At 43.7% G+C, this 17,267-nt stretch overlaps 1 protein-coding gene across 2 annotated transcripts in view; it reads left to right on the plus strand.

The window, feature by feature from the left end:
* The first annotated feature begins 16,017 nt into the window (after positions 1-16,017).
* The window catches only part of LOC138304314 (zinc finger protein 268-like), an 89,021-nt gene continuing 87,771 nt past the window's right edge, over positions 16,018-17,267 (plus strand). Inside the window, exon 1 of one of the 2 annotated variants that reach the window (XM_069244267.1) lies at positions 16,018-16,401. The gene's annotated coding sequence lies outside the window, so the exon portion shown is untranslated. The remainder of the gene's footprint in view (positions 16,402-17,267) is intronic. The other variant, XM_069244268.1, reaches the window with a different exon arrangement.

The following is a 17,267-nucleotide window of genomic DNA, read 5'->3' on the forward strand; positions in this document are numbered from 1 at the left end:
CTGTGGCGGTTTACCGCGGCCGCGGCGGTAGTATGGCGGAGTTCTGACCGGCGGTATAGGCCTTTTACCGCCGAGGTCAGAATGACCCCCTAAGAGCTTTAAGTTTAAAAAAAGCCCTCACAAAAGCAACAGTAAATAGACATACTCAACACAATCACCAGTGTGTAGGAAGGAACGCTTTAAAACCTTTCCCAGCATAAAGACAGTTGTCCTAAGGGGTCCCGCTGTGTGGCTGTAATTGTTCTGGGGATCTAAAGATCCTCTGACCCTAGATTGTTCTTAGGCTTTTCCTTTAATTTGTTCTCGGGCCAGATTTGACTTTATGCCGGCTCCTTTTTAAAATTTAAAATGCCAGTCGCTTATATGAAATATTATCCCTTGGACCAGTTTGTAAAGTCCAAACATCATGTGCAAGGGAGCACTTTAAAATAACTTGTACCATAATCCACCATGTCATGATCCCACAAACACAGTTTGTATGGACAGTTTGAAGAACTACCTCTTGAAAAAACAGAATTATAAAGCCCAATGGACATGTGCAAAGAGGTTCTGGTGGGGGGGCCTAGGCATGCGCCTCGATAATGTTTGGGCATATTCACAGGTCGACCACTTGAAGCAGGGCTAGAAAATGACTGGCATATTGCAGAATAAGCAATCTTGAAGGTGGCATGCCCTTAGCCATTCGCTGATCCAGGTCTTTTGGGAGCAGTCTCAAACATTTTAGTCCCTTCGAAGTCAGGGCAATTGAGCTGCCACTTAACTAAGTTATCACAGCTGGCCAGCAAGAACATATTTCCCATTTTTTAAAGGTTGGTTTTAACATCCTTTTCTATTTGGCTAAGGGAATTGGACAAAACCAAAATATTTGCATTGACTGCTCTTGATGGTTTCCACTTAAACTGCAACATTGAATTTGCAACTGTTTTTTTCATGATGGAATGAAGTCTTTGGTGTCTATGATGCCAAATTAGTATAACATGAATTGCTTTTTCGTGAACTGGAAGAAGTGGGCAGAAAGGTATTCCTGAGGTCTCAGGCTTTTATAAGAGTTGATCATTGAGCTGGGGTGCCTTCTTTTTGCAAGGGTGTTTTTGGCCATTTGCAAGGACAGGGATCGTGATGAGCCACTGATTGAGCATTTGACGGCTCTCCTCATTTGAATGCCTAACTCTGTGATAGCCTGGCTTAGATGTTCTCCCCAAGAACCTTTTAAGTTGGTGTGCTGTTGCTCCTCAATTTTAAGCCAGCATACGTTCTTAAAGGAGCCACTTTCAGAGATATGCAACCTCCAACACAATTAGGCAAAATCACACTTACTTTAAATCAAAAAGAAATTCTGCCAAGCTCAAATCAAACCTGTTCTGGTCAGACTGTTTTTGTTATAAAAAACATAGATTTGTACATCCTTGTTTGGATCTTATTGAATGTAGATATTTCTCAGCCGTAGATAATTTCCAGTCATAGGGCACTGTTGGCCAAACTAGGCTGACGTTACAGTTAGTAAATGACTAAGAGACAGAGAGTTCAGATTCTTTTTTTATGATTTAAAGCCAAAGGTTACCAGCTGTGCTTTAGATTGAAGGGCTACCATGTGGGGTTTAAATGTCATATGGTACTCCAAGCAAATGCCTAAGTATTTGTAAGTGGTAGCCACCTCAAACTTCTTACCTGCAATGAACCATGAAAATTACTTGAATTTGGTATCAACCAAGTGCACCACTTTTGTTTTCTTTAAGTTTAGCTCAAGCCTTTGGATGTCTAGATATGGTTTAGAGTGTTCATGCTTCGTTGCATACCTATTGGAGTCTGGCTCAGAAGAACAATTTCATCGGTGTACTGCAGGCAACCAATCTTCACTGGCACCAATGTTGGGGGGTGAGTTTTTCCTTCAGGGAGGACGTCGACCAGGTCTACTAGGTATAGGTTGAACAAGCTTGGGGCCAACACACCACCCTGTTTAAGGCTTTTCATAGTGTGAATTTTGTTCATAAGATAGCTGGCATCAACTATTTTGACCTGAGCCCAGGTGTCAGAATGCAGTGCAACTATCACCCTCAGCAAATCTCCTGGAATGCCCCATTCCTTGAGTTCTGTCTGGAGGCAATTTTGGGGTACCCAATCAAAGGCAGACTTAAGGTCCACAAAACATGCAAATAGGCGGGATTTTCTCAGAGAGCTGAGTCATATCTCCAGATATGAGCGGTCTGGCATTGATGTAGGAGATAACATATTTCCTTTTAAGGTATGTTTTGTAGGACCATCAGACATAGAAACAGAAGGAGCAATTGGGTTAAAGGTGGCTCGCAAGGAACATTTTTAAATGCTATTTGCATAGAAAATGCTACAGTCTGTGCAAAGACTACATAGAAGTTGGGATTGTCCTTCACTAGATGGGCTGCAGAATTATCAATGAAATTGTAGAGGCTAGTTTGAAATTTAACTTCTTCCTAAGGTGAATTAGTGGAAGACTTCAAAGGGAACATAAAAATGTTTGCGGTCTATCCACACATAATTTAGAAGGAAATCATTTTTTAGATTGAGATTGAGCCTGAGCCCTTGTAGAATGTGATTCAAACTTCTTTGAAGCAATGAAGGCTGCAATAAGGTATCAGTAAACACATGAGGCGTGGAGGAAATAAGCTGAAGGATGTGAAACAGAGAAATTGCCTATAACAACACTGCCTTGCCAAAAAGGTGCATGCAATGTTGCCATGCATGCAAACCTGCCAGGAAGAAAAAGAACAATGACATATTAACGCGTCCTGCTCTCCTTGGAAGCAATCATGAAGAAGCTGCTACGAGTGGCTTGCTGCACGCCACATGAGGAGAGCAGCAGGGACAGAAAGTGGGAAAGGGTGCAATTTAAGAAGGTAGAAGCTGATGCCTTACTGAAATGCTGGAGGCCAAATATTAATGGTACAGTAAAATGTACTTAACAGTATTAACCATTCTTTATAAGCTGAAATAAATACTTATCTTGATTGCAAGCAGCACAAAAGAGAACTTACTGATCGTAGCTCGAGAGTTTATTGCACAAGTTACAATGCTCACGATTGGTTAGTGTATATTCTTATATGACTGGTCACTAAGGTAAGCTTTAGTGTTTAGTTACATTTTTATTATTCTTGGCAGCCATTAAAATAAATAAAAAATAGGAAACATAACAGAGCCCACCAGCCATGTCATAAAATACCGTCCAATTTTCCTGTGATAAGATTCGAAAAGACCAAGATTTGGTACTTTAAAAAGACTTTATATAAAAAAAAAATTGTTTAGATCTTGCCTACCAGACTGCCTTCACCTGTCTGTAGGCAAAAGCCTCTTGTGGACCATTCCCAAAACATCCATTCGGCTTACAGGTCCCCTGTTGCATACATTTTTGGGTAGCTTTATTGTTGCTCTCATTTGCTTGCTCCTTATTTGATGACTTGCTTGCCTCATCTTGTGTCTGTCCTTCTCCTTAAGCATATGCTCTTTACTATCCAGTTGAATGCCTAACTTGTAATCTTCCGCTGCTGACATTTTTTGAACTACTTTATTCTTTTTCCTTTAGCACTCCATGAGAGTCCATGTATTTTCTTGCTCTTTCCCTTGTGCGATACTTCATCTATAGCGATCTATGTTGCTTCACACTCCTTCCAGCTTGTCTGTAAAAGCAAAGCAACAGGTATATTTTTCCAAGTTATGACTAAAGAGCAAACTTTTTTAAGTGGTGCTATTGTTTTATCTTCTGCATTCTAAAGGTTTTTATGACACTGGGAAGGAGCTGGCTGCTGCACTTACTCATCTGGCATTTGAGGCAGAAGGTGTAATGGGCTGACTGAAAATGAGACGTCTCTCTCCCGGAGGCCTATAAATTGGTTCCATGTGCTACTGCAGTGGACCAAAAGGCTGGAGCATGTTTTGGTTTTGAGCCTTTGAAAACTAAATTAGGCCATGGCAGGTTTGTATAATTGTGCTCTGATACGATGATAAACATAGTCATATCTGAGCATCTGTTTTATGCACTTGCATCGCTTAAATTGAATTGTTTTAACACAATATTTTCCTTAATACTTTATTTTCAGATAGTACAACTCGGCAACAATGAGCAAGATTTGCCTCTTTCTGTTTCTGAACTGTATCATCTGAAAATAAAGCACTAACTCAGATAAAAACTGGGTTAAATGAATTCACTTTATGCCCTGCAGCTGCATAAAATAAACAGTCAGCTATGCTCTAGCAAAGTCCATCATGATGTGGCCCCTGGTAGAGATGGGTTAGCTACTGAAGGCTGGGGTTAGGGACCTGGTTCTGGGTCAGCTTGGGGTCCTCCTGGACCCTCAAGCCCAAAACAAGCCAAACTTTCATGTGACGTCTGCCTGCACTCACACCTTAACCTTCTACACCAAGAACTAAAACAAAACGTAAACCTATGAGACGAGATTCCCATCCAGTTGCTGAACTGCATAATGTTAAACTAGAAAACCTATAGTCAGTCCTTCCTTCCCTGCTTAACCAAATTGTGCGATCCTTCGCAAATATATGTTTGTTTCATTGAACCTCCATTTTTTTTCCCGTTATCATATATGATGGCATCTTGATTGATTGATTGTAAATATTTATTGGGTTATTAACAAATAATCATAAAAGAATATAAACATACCGCCATCAATAGATATTTATGTAAAAAATGGAGCACACAAAGATGACACATAATAATAACATAACAACTGAACACAAGATAATTAAAAACATTTAAAAAACATTATTTCATAAGTACATTTTTAGTTTAAAACAGATCATGCTAATAATTTCCTGAATTCCTCCAGCATAAGACCCTTTTTAAAAAGGCAACTACAGCAGAAAATGCTGCTGGGTCAGATAGCTTTCGAAGATAAAAAAAAAAGCCTGTCCTGTATTGGTGCAACCAGCAGTTTCTAAGAATGGGCAACAAATATCTATGTCAAAAAGGTGCAAAGTATGTGAAAAACAAGGTAAAGTGCTCAAGCAATTGGGGGGATGTACCATCACAAGGTCAAGGCTGCATATCGGTTAGATCAAACTGACCGGCTGGGAAGCTGAGATAACAACTGATTGAGCCTAACTGAAATTTTGTTAAGAGGGATCATTCCCATGGATTCCTTATGAGTGAAAGGTAAGGCTCAGGTCCAAAACTGGTTTTGATAACCAGGTAATCTCTCACTATAAATTTTCCCAAGGGCCTCCCTCCCTCTCTCTTGCTTCCATAGAATGCAAGATCAATAGCTCCTTGATCTTTGCATGCTCTCCCTTGCTCATCACTTTTGGGGAGGAATACAATCCAGGTCTACCCAATTATTCAGCTATTCACCTTACGTGAGCTAGCCACAGGACCTTATGGCTGTGCTCACAATGTAAACATTCTTGGATCACCTTGCAGTTAAAAGCAGTATACTGATTATTCAATACTGCCATCCATAGGAGCAATGGGGCAAATCTAATTGTATCTTCCACATAGGCTAAATTTAGTTATTTGTGCATAAAGAAATTAGAACTCGGAGACCACCAGAAAGCCCTCACCCCAACACCTGCTACACGCAGACCGACAAACTCATTTGTTGGAAGAATTTTATTTATAACTTTTACTAATTACTTCATAAAATACAGTCAGTCATAATTCAAAAAGAATCTTCAAAACATATTTACAATCATTTATAAAAAACATTTCAATAAGATTTAGTCAATAACCATAAATCAATGTGACAGGATCCCTTCCTGTCCTGAACCTCCTTTGGACCACACAGGTGAACCGTACCTCACCTGTATCCCTAGGGGGGGCGGCTCCCCCGACTTCACCGTTCCTTGTCCTCATGCTCAGGGTTCCACCCCCCCCAAACACCAATCTGCCAAGGGGGTGTAACGGGCGGCCAGGAGCGGGAGCCCCATGGCCACCCCAGCAATCTGGGCTCCCTACCCCCTAAGCTGGTGTGTACATCTGCAGGTTGGTTCAAGACTTCAGGGTCCTCAGGTGTTATCCCGGGGCCCCAGCCTTGGGGATCCCTCTGTTGGTTATGGTTACTTTAGTACTTATTCTCCCACCACAAGGGCGACCAGGGGCACAAAGGTCCTTCGCCCTCCCCACCAGCAAACAAGCTGTGAGAGAAGAAACACATATCTGCAATAAATTGGTCGGTCCCTGCATCACACAAATGTACCATATCTCTGTGGAACATATCTGGACCCTTTAAAAGTGCATGCGTAATGTTCCATAAGTGGCCAGGACCCAGGCATAGTCTTGCCATTTCGGCGTTGAGCCTCCGAACCAACACATTGATTGTCCTTGATTTCATGTTTGGACCCCAATTGAGGCGAGGTACCATATGCGACCATGCATCAGGAACTCTTTAGATAACTTGGTGATTTCAGCAAAAATCGTTTCCCTGAGTGTCTTGAGTCCCATGCGCACCCAGTCATTGCCTCCAATATGTATAATAATGAGATCCCGGAACTGTAGTCCCTCTCATCTCCTTGCCAATTCGACGAGTTGCTGTAGCTGCATGATTCCTATTCCACCAACCCCACACCAGCGAAAAGCCACATCCTGGATCACTGCCGGTTTAGGCTTACCGAGCAGTTGCAACCTGTAGGCCGCCCGCCGAACGAAAGAATGTCTTAAGACCCAAACCACGTGAGGTGCCATTGAACTGCAATGAAAGAAAATTGTATGTGAAACCAACACGCATTTTACAAACTATGAGTGAGGGAGCACCCATCATTGCAATTCAGTCTAATGTAGCGCTTATAACAGTTGGATGACCATCTCCCGATGGACTTTACATCTGCTACAGACATCCCTGCACCGGCCGCTAAAGTAGCTGCCCCAATCCTGAACGAATGTGAAGAGTACCCCTGAGGGTCCACACCCGCGGCCCTAAGAGTCACCTTTAATATTGCTAAAAATTGGTAGTGTGATAGGCATTCCCTGTTTGCGTGTAGAAAAAGGGCAGATGACCCCGAGGATGGATGGGCCAACAGGTAAGATCCGAAGCGACCCACCGGGCATAATGGAGTCCCTGGCGCAGCTCTAATTTCAATGCGTGAGCCCTTACTCAATTGATCAGCCTTGGACTTTCGCAGTTGAATTGTCACCAACCCCGGAATGATACATACATCTGTCCACTGAAGGCCGCCTGAGTGATCACCCTTGGAAGACTCCACTAATTCGCTAACGCGGAAAGCGCCATAGAAGGCTGTAGTGAATACTGCAGCGAATAACGTTGCCTCAAAAGGCGTGGAATACACATTGGGGATTCTGTCCAATAGCCTCCCTAGTAAGGGAGCAGTTATGGGGCACCTAGTGTCCTTCTTTGAGTGCTCTAGTGGAGCCCCACCAGCCACCGCCCTCTTAATGACAAAGGTGTTCAAATGGGACTCCTGATTCTGTAGTCTCGCAAAGAAACGAATAGCGGACAAGTGAGCCTTAGCGCATGAAACTGGCCTGCCCCTTTCTTTCAAAAGACTTAGAAAACCACAAATGGCCTGTGTAGAAAACAATTCTGAAATTTGTTACAAATTTAGGAAATGCCTGTATTGCTGGAATGATTTCTCATAAGCCCCCCTTGTGCGGGCTGCTAGGGATGCTGCTACTAAAGAGGGGAGGGCGGGGCTTCAATCTTCCACAGGTATGCTGGGAACTCCGTCATCTTCTCCGCCGCCTGGGGGTGGAACCTAAGAAAGTCCTGCATCAATGAGCGAGATTTAGCATCAGCAGCTTTGTTATGGACCCCAGGTACATGTTTCGCACGAAAGGTAATGTTGAGTTTCAAGCAGATTAGAACCAAGTGTTTCAGGAGACAGAGCACCATTCAGCATGCTGCCTTTTGTCTATTAATCGCCTCTACCACCGCCATGTTGTCTGGCCAGAATACCACTGAGCTATCTTTAAATGTCAGGGCCCAGATGGTGACGGCAATGATAATGGGGAACAGTTCTAAAAATGCTAAATTTTTTGTAATCCCCTTCTCAAGCCACTAAACTGGCCAGTTGGCTCTGCACCAGCAGGTGCCCAGAATGGCGCCAAAAACCTACACTGCGAATAGCCCCAGGGTAGGACTAGGAACTGGAAGATGAGGCCAAATGACAGCCCAGTTAAAATCCTGTAAAAAGGCATCCCATATGTTTAAATCCTCCCTAACTTCAAGCGACAGCCTAGTGTGATGGTGTTTCTGGGTCAAGCCAACTGTAGCCCTAGCGATGGACCTGGAAAAGGGGAGTGCCATGGGGATAATCCGTAAGGAGAAATTCAGTTGTCCTACCAGAAACTGAAGCTGGTGCAGAGTGACATTCTTTTGTGACAATACAGAGCTAATGGAATCCTTAAATACCTGTAATTTTTTCAAGGGGAAGCAACACTCACCAGGTATGGAATCTATCTCAATGCCCAGAAATGTGATGCAGGTAGTGGGGCCTTCTGTTTTGTCTGGGGCCAATGGTACCTCAAGCCCTTCAAACATAGCAGTCAAAGCCTGGAGGGCCCACAAATACCTTGCTGACCACAGAGGGCCCAGTACCAAGAAATCATCCAAATAATGTATCACTTCTTTGTGTCCTATGCGCTTGGTAAAAATCCACTGAACCAAGGTGCTAAATTGTTCAAAGTAACTGCAGGACACACTACACCCCATAGGCATGCATTTATCATGGAAGTATGACCCACTAAATTGAAACCCTAATAAATGGTAATCATTAGGGTGATCTGGAAGAAGCCTAAGTCAGGATTCAATGTCAGTCTTTGCTAGAAGTGCCCCAGGACCTAATGCGCGTAATTCCACTAGAGCCTGGTCAACAGTTGCATAGCGGACTGAGCATAGTTGGGGGTCGATTGTCTCATTTAAAGATGATCCCCGTGGAGCTGATAGATTATGTAATACCCTGAACTGGCCTGGCTCTTTCTTGGGAACCACCCCGAAAGGACAGCAAACAAACTTTGTTGCTGGAGGGAAAGAAAAGGGGCCCGCCAACCTACCTAATAGCCTTTCTTTCTCTATCTTCCTTGCCACCACCTGAGGGTTCCTCAAGGCTGATAATTAAATTTTGCAATATAGAATAGGAGGTACTTGTAGAGCAGGGATTCTAAAACCAAAAGAGAATCCATTAACTAGGAGTTCTGCAGAATCTTTATCTAGGACTGTAACCATGGGCACAATGCGTTAATCTGTATAGGTGATGGCAAAGTAGGTTTAATTAGAGGGCTTACTCCCCTCTTTACCCTTCTATCTGGATTTTTTAATTCACTTGTACTGTAGGTGAGAGGGGTGCCCGCAGAAGGAGCAGGTATGTCTGAATTTGCAAGATCCTGGTGGGCGAGAACATACTTTTCTATTAAATGCCCAGCACAAACCTTTTTTATCACTGGAATATTGTGAATGAAAGGGATGCTTCCCAGGCAATTTGCTATTTATGCATTCTAACCATACGTTCACTTCAGTTTGGTCCCAACCAATTCCTGGGTCTTCAACCTTTGCCCACCTGAAGTTTCTATCATATTCTAACCAGGAGTTACCATCGTACATATGGTGTGCTCTCAATATCTTATTTGCATAGCAGATCATTGATATAGCCAACTCAGGCTTCTTCTCAAGCATGACAGACATAAAGACATTGAACGCAAACAACCAATTATTTATACTTTCTTCTACTTTGGGTTTTTTATCACTAGAAGACGATGCCTTCACCTCCTTGTCTTTGACTTCCATCTCTCTTCTTTTGGTTCTAATGAGAGAAAAAATGTCCACAAATTCTCCTTTCCAAATCTTTTCTTTAACCTCTGAACCAACATGAGCAGCGAGCTTACCTGGTCTTGATAATGTAGTGTCTTGTCCGGCTCCCATCACCGTAGTACCACCCCCAGACATGTTATTGTTGATTTCAGTAACCTTACTTTTTTGTATGCTGTTGGGGGCAAGAGGCTGGACGCCCGGTGCCGGGGTGACACTCAGGCCTGCCACCTCAGAGGGCACTGATGTAGTACTGCATGCTGCTGCAATTGCCTCAACCTGGCGTTTAAGCTCTGCTACGGAGTTCTTTAGGGAGTCATTTGAGGCCCATGGAGTTGTAGGTGGAGCGGGGGTAGCTGAGGTATTAATACTAGCCAATAGCTGGGACACCGCCAGCAATACTTGCGTGGTCACATCCTGCAAAGGTATCTGGGCAGTGGAACTGCCCTGCCCTTGCAATACCGGAAGAGGGGCAATTGGAACTGCAGCCTGAACTGGAGAGGGGGCCTGGACTACTGGCACCGCAGATGGTGCAGACAATTTTGACAATGACTTCCGAATGTCTGTCAGGATTGCTAATACCCCTTGTTCAGTTGTAGGTCCTGTTCTTTGTTCCACCGGAGGAACCTCTGAAGTAGCGCCTTCAGATACTATTAAAGTATCTGCCGTAGGGGACTGCGCAGGGAGGGTGGTTGCTGACGGGGAAACAGATGGCTGCTGCGCACTTGGAACTTGTCTCTTATTTCTGCGCTTAACAGGGGGGAATGCTGCACGAGGAGGTACATGGGACCGCCTGGGGCGGTCACTCTCTGCACAACTGTTTTCTCCGTCCGATGTGGAATTTCCGCTGTCTGAATCCCCACTGCCCAGTTTCGCCAACACTAACTTCAACAGCTGAGACAGTTCTGGGTCCCTGCCCTTCCTCTTACCCACATTATTTTGATTAGAAGCCATGACTCTCAATTGTAATTAATGTTACGCAGTACCACTTAACATACCCTATGCAACTTCGTAAATGCATACACTCAAATTCCAGCACTGTATTATCAGAGTCCTTATATCAATTACTTATGAAGGTATACTTTGAAAGTTTGTAAATGAGACCACGTTAAATTACAAAGCTTATCACAAATCCACCTCCTCCCCACAATGACCCCACTTACCCTGAATGATGAGCGTTCCTGGCCCAGTCCAGGCTGATGTTGTGTGACACCAAACAAGGCGTCACCTAGCTAGGTAAGGAAGGCCTAGCAGAAGCACCAATTATGCACCAGGGGGCGAGGGTTTGGGTATTGGGTGGGGGGGTCACTCTGAGAAACACTGATAATTGCTGAAGGAGGCTGACAAATAATACAAGGCAAAATTAAGCCTTTTACTAGTTAAACCGCAATTACAGCAAAGAAAAGGGGGATGAATGGCTCAATGACTACTTTTAGTGATAATCGTTTTGCAGTCTAACTGATCAATGAAACGGCCTCTTAAAAAAGGGGGCGCGAGAACCACAGTGTTTCCCAACTGGATTCACTGCGTGTAGCCTCCAAACAGGCTACACAGGCACATAAGGTGCACCCAGGTATGCAGCGCGCTGAACTACTAAGTAAATAAGAAATAACTCAGGTGGGACGCGAACCTATAACCCTTGAATGATGCTAAAGCTATCTAGGTTCCAATGCGCTATCGACAGCCACAACATCTAATAAAAAACAACGTGCCGCGCGCTGACACTAATAAATCAGAGGTGATGAAAGGGACGCCCTAGCTCTTAAAACAACGTGCCGCTCACTGAGTTTCCACTAATAAATCAGCGGCGATGAAAGGGATAGCTATTAAAACAATGTGCTGTGCGCTGAAACGGTACGGCAAGAAGGAATCCCTGGTCACGGAGGGGCAAGACACAACCTGCACGCGAGGGCGATGCCCTCAACCTGCGCGACCCCCGGCTGTAACTGAGCAGCCGGAGGGTAACCATGAAGCGGATCACAAAAAATGCGGCGTGCGGGTCCACGTCGTCGTGTGCCGGTCAAGTCCAACGAAGATCCGAAGTCCAGGATGAAAATCCTACGACAAAGCTGGTTCCCAGGACTCCTTTGCCGCCGCACCAGCAAAGGCCGAGCCTTTTTGGGCAGCGCTTAAATAGCCCCCTCCCCCCCCCAACTGGTACGTGGCGGCCAGAGCCGGAACCAACGTAGCCCCTGCGCACACCCTCAGCTAACGTCCGCCCTCACACCTCGTGAGGCGTGAGGGCGGAAGTACCCTGGCCAGCCCAACGCACAACTAGTGCTGAAGGTTTAGGCCACGGCGGCCCCGATTTCTAAGGGGCCGCGTTCCCCCCACCTTGGGGGAGTGCTTTACTATAGGTGTTCCAAGTGCCAGTCCTAGCAGCCTTCTACAAAAATAATTCTCATCACGCTGCAGTCTTATACACTCTTGATAGCCCCATAAACCTGCCCCTTAGATCAAAGTGGGAAGACACTTAACCTTGTATACCTTCAGCAGGGGCAAAATAGGTTTGCTATCATCACGAGAAGCAAACTTGAATAAAGCCCCACAAGACTGGTTAAAACATGTACAGAGATTAGAAAGACAAGGTGCCCAACTATTCTGTGCATCAAACGTAACACCCAGATAGGGAAACTCGCTTACCCTCCAGATTATTTTACCCTTGATGGAACTCGGCCTCGTTTTGCAGGCTTGCTTCCTACCCAACCTCGAATGTGTCTTAGAAATATTTGTGTCAAGGTCTAGACTATCCATAAATCTAACAAAGGCATCAATAAGTCCCCTAAGGCCACTGGGGGTACGGGAGAGCTGGACAGCATCATCTGCATACATAAAAGCAGGAATAATTGCAGATTTTATTTTGAGCATATCTTTACTATTAGAAATTTAAAAAAGAGTAAAGACAATTTATATACAATAAAAATAAGATGGGGGCCAGAACGCATCTTTGTTGGACACCTCGAGAGAGTTCAAATGATTTGTGCATTTCCCTTCAGTACCGACTCTAACAGAGGCTTTAACTCCCATATGCAGGGCCCATAAGAATGCATCCAATGGGGAGGGCAGGCCAATAAGGGATTAAATATCCCACAGTTTAGACCGGTTAACCCAGTCAAAAGCGCTGCTTAAATTCATGAAGGTCAAATAGAGCGCCCCTTTCTTGACTGTAGTATACTTCCCAAAAATAAGGTTGAGGTTTAAACATTGTTCTAGTGCCTCCAATCCTTCCTTGAAGCTATATTGCTTGGGCAGATAAAATTTTTATCCTACACCCAGGCCGCTATACAATTTAAGATGATCCTACCCACCACCTTGACTGTCGAGTCCAATAACGAAAGGGGTCTATAACAACTTGGGCTCCTGTCTATTGCCCTTCCTGAAAACCGGGAAAATATTGTACTTTTACATGAGTTAGAAATGTTAACAAAAGCAGCAGTGTTTAAAACTTTAGTAATGAGAGGGGCCCATAACTCAATGTTGGCCTTAAACAACTCCAGGGGGACCCTATCTGGCCCCAGGGCTTTAATAGCAGGACTAGCCAGGGTGGCATTACTAACATCGTTGTTCTCAAAGGAAATGTGCAGAGGAAACTGAGGGGGCTCCTCAGTGGTCTCTTTTGTGGGCCTTGATGTTGGTGAGTAAATGAATTTGATATAGGCTACCCAATTCTCTGGGTTAATGTTGCATACTAGGCCACCAGATGAATGTAGAAAGGCCTGCTTACAATTAACGATCTACAAAACTCCGTTGTGTCTCTGGCTCTAAATGCAGCACTAAGGGCCTGATTTAGATTTTTGCAGATGTGTTATTATGGTGACGAATATTCCGTCTGCCGAAATATAAGTCTTATATAATGGAATTTATATTTCAGCGGATGGAATATGATGGTTATGAAGTAATCCTCCGACTGAAATCTAAACCAGGCCATATGTGCTCCCATCTTTCCTCCTTCAGTTCGAGTTTCCTTTCCTTTATGGCAATTTTATAATACAGTCCCACAGCAGTAATACTAGGCTGGTCTTGAGTTCTGGCATTCAGAGTATGCAAAGCCTACGGTTGGTAATTCTACACTCTTTGTTAAACTAGTTCTGTGTACTAGACCTTCTCATTCCAGAAAGATTAAGCATGATTGCTCTAGCAGAAATACCTAGGGTTGTTAAGGTCTCTAAAATATCAGGGGCTGGAGAATCATCAGCTAAAAGACAGTCAACAATGATTGCCAGATTTCCCGCTATCAACATATGCTTCAGTGTGGCAATATCAATAGACTGCCACTTTAGTCTAAGACCCTTATCTTTTGGGGAAAGACCGGTAATCCCAGGACTTTTAAAAGGGCAGGGGCAGACAGGTAAGTTTAGAGGGAATCCAATAGGGTTGTGATCACTATAACAGTTTTCTATGCTATTGTGACAATTTTTAGAGGCAATATGGTCGGTACCATAACCACCACCTACATTAGTGCTCTCTGACCTGAAAAGCCCACAGCGGGTATAGTAAGACTCTCATAACCATCCCATATAATCTCCTCAAGGGCCGAAGTTTCTTGCAGCTTGACAACGTCAAACCGTGAGATGAAATCAAACCACTTATGACCTTGCTGCTTGTCTCAGTCCAACTACCAACTTGATTAGTATACGCTGTTCCGTGGCCCGCTCACCCGTAGCAGGATTCGCCCCTTGCATTTGAACAGGCTCTATAGAAACATCTGTGGTGTCTGGGCGTAAGCCGATGTTAGCCAGATCTGACAGAGGGAAAAATCTATTAGAGATACGAACAGTAAATCTAGCTGGTTCATCAACCCTAGGTAGCATAAACCCTCGCCTGCCCTCGTTCCTAAGTTGTAGATGTTTGAAAAATGTACGTAAGGGGGCGATATTAATACCAACAGTTTTCAGTTAATTGTTGCTGTATTTGGGTATTAAACTGGTACCAATGGGGTTAAACCTTTACCCAGACAATGTCAACATGTGTACAAATGATAAAGTGATGAATACCATCACAAAATGTGCTGCAGTATGCTGCATATTATTCCTTTTCTTGCCACATAACTTAGTCAAACTTGCCTCATACTTTTATCCTCTCCATTGGATAATTCCAGTGGCCCTGCACATAGGGTGCAGATGACATATGACTATCCACATAGTTCGCTACTGGTATGCTTGTCAGAGCAAGGTTGGAGTGTGGGGATAGGGTTGGAGTGTTTCTAAATTCACGTTTGAAAACGATCATTCTTTAAAAAATACCTCTCAATGCAGTGATATAAGTTGATGTGCTGGCAGAAATGTTTCCTGTTGAAAAGTTTCTGCATGTTAAAGACATACACTTTTTAAAATATATATCATTGTTTTCATAATCTTTGTGACATGATTACACTTTCAAGGCTCGGTTCGTGCACAAGCTCTTAAAGCCATAGACTTAGCTTGGCTCTGCCTCCTCTCTCCCTGTTAATTTGTTGGCTCACATACATGATAAAGATTTCAAAACTGGAAATGGGGGGATTTTTAAATAAAATCAAGGCAATGTGTTTCCCTGCTGACATCTATTGAAGCATACGCAATTATAGGTGGAAGACAGCTAAAATAACGCCACAGTTGGTTAATAAATCGGGAGACTCCCAGGAAAATAGTCCCCCGATATTTTTTTCAAAATCTTCTTTCTCATTTCAACATTTTGGCACGAATTATGCTATTGGCATGTATTGACTTGCGCCCCTCTGTGTAAACGAGCAGACCTATTTGTGGACGCGAAGCCACTTATGGAACCCACTCCTGCGTTAACAAGAGATGCCGATGAGCGTTTACAAAATTATAACTGCGCGGGTGAGGGGCAATTATTCGCTTCCAAGCGAGCTGTCAGAATTGGCTAATCCCTTTCAGACCCCGTGTGAAGTCGGAATACTTCGACAGTGACAGTTTTACATTGACGACACCAGAATCGAAGCTCAAACTGATAGTTTCTTCTTGATAATATTAGATTTCAGTGTTTAATATGTGGCTGATCGTTACTAAGAGTAAATGGTATTGAATACTAAAAAGGATGTAGATTTCTAGTCGATTGTTGTTAACAGCAGATTCGAGATTTCAGGCTGAACGCGAGTCGACTGAGTTCTCTTGCTCGTGAGTAAAAAAAACAAGCGCAATGAGGAGTTATGATAAGGCTACATTTTACGCAGGCAAGTTTATATAGTTGCTTCAGGTGCGAGTCCAAACAGTATGTAGCCAGCTGTCGTCGTTAGAATGGCTCCTCGCACTTCCTGGTCTCTCGTGACGTCTAGACCGATCCACAGTCCCTGTGTACCTAACCACCATCTTATGTGTTTTTACTGTCGTTCACGCGTGGATGTCCCTGCACGCTTCGCGACACGTTTTTGGGCCCAACCGAGACCTTGGCGGTTGCATCGATCTGACACCTCTGGCGTTGCTTGGGGTTTTATTGCGGGGATCGCTGTTTTGGAGTCCGGTAGGTTTTTTTGCAGCCTCGTTTTTAGATTTTTGGCTCGTCCACGAGATATATATTTTTTTGTTTTATTCTTTTTCATTTCAATACTTTTTCCGAACTGGTGTAAGAAATGGAAGAGGCACCACTGAAACATTATCCGTCTATGCTCAGAAATGGGCTTATTATCGAACAGAAACATGATAACCTTAAAAAGAAACGAAAAAAGGCAAGTGTGAAATTTGTGTCTCTTGTTTGAAAAGTAAGTAGTATTGTCACGACTGATAATTTCGTTCTGCGGACTTCACGTACCTGCATTTCTGAAGGGTCGGGCCTTTGCAGTGCACCTGGGAGCTGTCTTGCATTCAACTGTGATAGAGAGGCCAGGGTAATTGCCACTTATGTGCCTTCTGTAGAGTTTAGGAGGGACTGGTACTTACCACATAATACAAATATGGTAGGGGTAAGGGGCAAGTTTTGTAAACTGATCTGGTACGTGCCATATCTACAGAATAAGGCTACAGAATTTTGTCCGATTCTAATGTCTGCAGATGTCACATGAACAGGTAAGCAGTGAATATTTTTTATAATCATATAATCTGAGCATAATGTCAGTGATAAAAAATGATCAATATAACAGTTCATTTTAGCAACTCTCTTACCTGAGGTCTCATAACGGCAATCCTAAAATGGAGAATGTGTAACGCAGTCTGTCCGGGCAGCTGTCTGACTCCCTTCACTCATGTTCTACATCTGTTACCTCCACATGATTCATGAGTTCTGCGAGTGGACCACAGCCCGCATTAGAAATTAAAATAAGCGAAAAAGAAAAAATGCAAACACAATAGAGATGCTTGCTGAGATTAAATCTGCTAGTGTACCCCAAACCATCCAGAACACCCCAAACGCTTTTTATAGTAACATGATAGCTGCACCTCGATTGGCGTTAGCCACAACTGGAAAACCTTCTCACATGGGGTGAAAGTAATGACAGCATGTTTCCGACCTCAGGCTCCACATACTGTAGCGTGCTATCTTTGTAGGTAATATAAGATTAGTAAGCCCTATATAAATGCTTCAATCCAATACTGATCC

Source organism: Pleurodeles waltl, chromosome 7 (genome assembly GCF_031143425.1).
Source record: "Pleurodeles waltl isolate 20211129_DDA chromosome 7, aPleWal1.hap1.20221129, whole genome shotgun sequence".
NCBI lineage: Eukaryota > Metazoa > Chordata > Amphibia > Caudata > Salamandridae > Pleurodeles > Pleurodeles waltl.